The sequence below is a fragment of the Mus caroli genome, chromosome 1, assembly GCF_900094665.2.
Source record: "Mus caroli chromosome 1, CAROLI_EIJ_v1.1, whole genome shotgun sequence".
NCBI classification, from domain to species: domain Eukaryota; kingdom Metazoa; phylum Chordata; class Mammalia; order Rodentia; family Muridae; genus Mus; species Mus caroli.
In genome coordinates, this window is record NC_034570.1 from 139,230,367 (window position 1) to 139,234,829 (window position 4,463).

A 4,463-nucleotide genomic window follows, 5' to 3' on the forward strand; every position below is an offset into this window, starting at 1 on the left:
CTGGGGCATCTAAAGTTTGCAAGTCCAATGGGCCTCTCTTTGCAGTGATGGCCGACTAGGCCATCTTTTGATACATATGCAGCTAGAGACAAGAGCTCCAGGGTACTGGTTTCTCTGTATAGCCTTGGCTGTCCTGGATCTCACTTTGTAGACCAGGCTGGCCTCGAACTCCTCCTCTTGAAATCCTCTTGCCTTTGCCTCCCGAGTGCGAGTGCTGGGATTAAAGGTGTGTGCCACCACACCCGGCTTCACATTAGATTTCTAATATATAGAACTGGAAAATGGCTAATTTTAAGCAGTAGAAACTACTAAAGATTTGACAATCCACAGAAGAAATGACATATAAAAAAACCCACTGTCTTGCTTTCTTAAATGCAGGTTTAAAACTATATCAAAAATGGCTTTTTTGATGAAGTACTGGTAAAAATTCTGAAACCAAAAGTGCTTTTTAATTAGCATTTAAATGTTATCACTTAATTTATCACTGAAAAATATATCAGCATCTGATTTCAATTAAAAGAAAAACGAGACTGTGTGATATGACATTTTCAGAATATAATGTGACTGAAATAAAACCAAACATGGCAAATGGTTATGTTATAAAATAGGTTTATATCTGATTCCCCCAGATTTCAATAGTTTCCCTTAGAGAAGTAAAAAAATATTACCATTAATTTAGTTATAATCAACTTTAAACAACCTTAAATATTAAAAACATGGAATTTAAAGATAGGATTGTTAAGTTTAATTTTAAGTTACTGTATGCAGAAGAGTTTGTACAATAATTATTCAGGGAAAAATGATAATAAAATATGTTTTGAGTGTCCTATTCATTTCCTGTTTGAATCTATATATTAAGAGAGAAGTTATTATTTTAATTATTTTGTAAGAAATATGATTTTCTCAAATATTGCACTATCATAGATAGTATATATTAAAGGTGACTTGTCCCCCTATACATAAGTCATATTGAATTGCTGATATGACATATTTAAACTATTGTTCGGCAATTCTAAGACCATAAGTCAGGGACCATTGGCAGGGTGCAAAGACTATAATGAAGCTTTTATTTCCTTAAAGTGTGTGAAGACAATATCCTTGGTATATTAATTATAATGATACCTTGATTTTGTGGGCCTCTGATCCTTTAAGTATTCTATAAGTATAATAAAATAAGATTAATAATTACCAAAACTATAATATCTTCATTAAGTTTTGAACTTATTTAATGTAGGACAGGCTCTACAGAAGTCCTGTAACTTTTAAATATATTTTACACACTACTCAAAATAACTTGAGAAGTTACATTATGTTCAAGCCCAGTGAAAACGACAGTAAAATCCTCTTAAACAGGAATAAGGAAAAACAATGCAATTCTGGGGATATACAATGTCTATATAATGATTTTACTGTACATTCACTGGTATATGGAAGAATTAAGAGCTTTATCATTTTCTAATAAGACAATACAGTAGAACTTGGCATGCAGCTCTTGGTTCTTTCCTCACGATCAAATCAGCACTACAATTATTGTCATTTTAAAGACATATTGATCCTCAGTGACTTCCCAAACTCACACCACAGTATAAATGGTGCAGTTAAGATCTCAATTCTGCTTTGTCCATTATGAGATTCTGGGCTCTCTTGTCATATATTTCACTTCAAAGAAATTAAACCTGTGACAATTGTGGGAAAATTTATTCCAAGAAGAGAATAGACCTTGTGAAAAGTTTCAACTCTAAAAGAAAATATAAAATATTTTACCATTCGTAATTAGTGAATAAATCAGAGAAATCGAAAGAGATGAAGCTGGAGAAATAACTAGGTTTCGGCTAATGAACTGGTTTAATGAGTCTGGTCTATATCCAAGAAATTTAAAGGGAGACATAAAGAGACAGATTTATTTTGAGAGTTCACCTTATCTCAATGCAGAAAATATTAGAGCAAGAAGGACCTGAAGACAGAGGAGCCACTGAAAACATATCACAATGATAAGTACCAACTGAGAGATGTATGTATCCGACTATGTGACAGTCACACGGACCTGAGATATGTGAATTAAATTATATACATTAAAAACAGAAAGTAAGGAATATATTTCTTTGGATGGCAAGATAATAAGTACTTGAGAAGTTAAGATCAGTGAACTGAAATAGTAAGATTTGATGGAAACCCAGTACAAAAGGTTTCAGAGGAATTTTGAAAAATCCAGAAGAACTGTAGGCTGTGAATATAATTTTTTTTCACCTTCAGGAAAAGGTTAGAGACACCAACTCAGAAACACACAGGCTAAAAAGAGTGCATGGAAATACAAAATAATGATTCATGGACACATGAAGAGTAAAGAGGATAAAGTTCTTGTACATGTAGAGAAGACTATAAAGGAAAATTAAATGATTCACAGTGATTCAAGTGATATTATTTGGTCAATTGAAGAACATTGTGTTCAAAAAATTAATTCAGAAATAGAAATATGAGTTAAATAGTCTCACACATATGAGAAATATAGAAGACTATAATCATAGAATTCAAAAGTCAAATTGTTGTAAGCAGAAGGAAGAGAAAGTGTAGGCAGAAGAAGAAAAGACAGGAACTATCGACAGATACAAGCATGGTCAAATTATAAGAAGTGCTGGTGCATGTTGTACCATAGAAAAGACATGTGCAGTGTATATTTAAAAAGCTGGAAATTTTAGAAAGTTCCCATAGAAGGGCACATTGGAAAGAAAGATATGTTTGTCCTCTTACAAGTGCTGTGTGCTATGCAATATCACAATGAATCTAATAAATCTAGACAATGTTGTTTCACATACTGCTTAAAAGAATTTAATTTGAAGCAAAGAAAAAATGCTTTGGTGAATAAGATTAATGATTTTGAGACAAGGTAACACTTCAGGTAAAAGCATCCATGTTTCACAATCCTGACAGTTTTATCCCTGGAATCAAAAGTGTGAAAACATACCTGACTCTTCCTGAAAGGCTTCTTGTGACTGAATATGCAAGCCGAATCATAAGTGTGCACACTCTTACAGGCATGCATCATACAACCCCCTTCACATATATAATAGTATATATTTCAAAGTTAAAAGTAACAACTTTCAAAAATGGTATATATATATTTTTCTGAAGACTAACTTCATTATTTAAACCATAAAGTAACCCACTGCCATGCCTAGATTTATCATAATATTTTTAGAAAGTAGCATTTGACTTTAATAATTTGAAGTGGCCAATGATATGTACCTGTAGTAGAACATTACCAAGTGTGAGTAGAGAGGCTCAAACATGTAAGAGATCATAATTTGTTTTTAGTAGGTGAATTTGCTATTCTTACATATTTCTAGTAGTTCTCTAATAGGATACTAATTTCATTTGTAGTTTTTTATTTTTATAAAATATGAAAATGATAAATCAACACAATGATCCTTTTAAATGAATATGTCCATGGATAATCATACGGAAACAATTTAGGAAATTAATCTCAAGAACCAATATATAATACAAACTTCATATCAAGTATGTTAAACTATTTTTTTCAGAAATGCTGAGAAACATTTAATCAACTTTATTTTCTATATATAGTTCTAGGGTTTAATAATTCCCCAGTCCTATTTCTTACTGAGATGCTTCCCCCCCCCCCCGTGAGAACATATTTCTAGCTGCTGATCCTTTCTCAATTGTCAAAATGACATCTAGAAAAGCAAGTTAAGCACTGCTAACAGTAGCTTCCAGAATTAGCTGAGTCCTTGTAGGAAAACGTCAAGATGGAGTATAGGCTAGGTTTCAACGGATGCACTAGATAGATGTGCGGTACTGATGTAAATTTAAAATTTTATGAGGCTATATTTTTTTACTTTATTACCACAACACTTCAGGTGAAGCACATGAAAAGTAGAGGTTTAGTTATAAAAATTTTAATACATTTTCTAGTTGAGGCTTGCAGAAATATTGCAATTGCATCTAAATTTTGTTTAGTAACTGGAATTCACTGAAAAAAATCATGAAATTATACTGACATTGACAGGTCAAATTTATAAATATATTATAAGAAAATAGTCATATTAACTATAAAAGTTTTTTCCAAGAATATTCTTTGGACAGCAGTATTCTATTTCTTCATTGTTTCCAAGGACAGCACACTCCGATGCAGTACAATCACCATCAGTAGATGCTACTGAATAGCAGCAAAGCCAGTGAGTCCCACAGAAATCCTGATAGGAAAGAATCCTTTCTTGAATATTAGACTTTACTCAAAAATTTTAAATTATAACATATTTGACCACACATTTGACCTTTAGTTACAAATAGGAAAGTGAACAAATATGAATCACAGTAAATATCATATATCTACATCCGGTTTGCTCTATTTAGATAACAGAATGTAAAATTAGTATGTTAAAACTAGCAATGAATTGTCATAGAATATCATTTTTTCTTAGGATGGAAGGACTGCTAAGAAATTA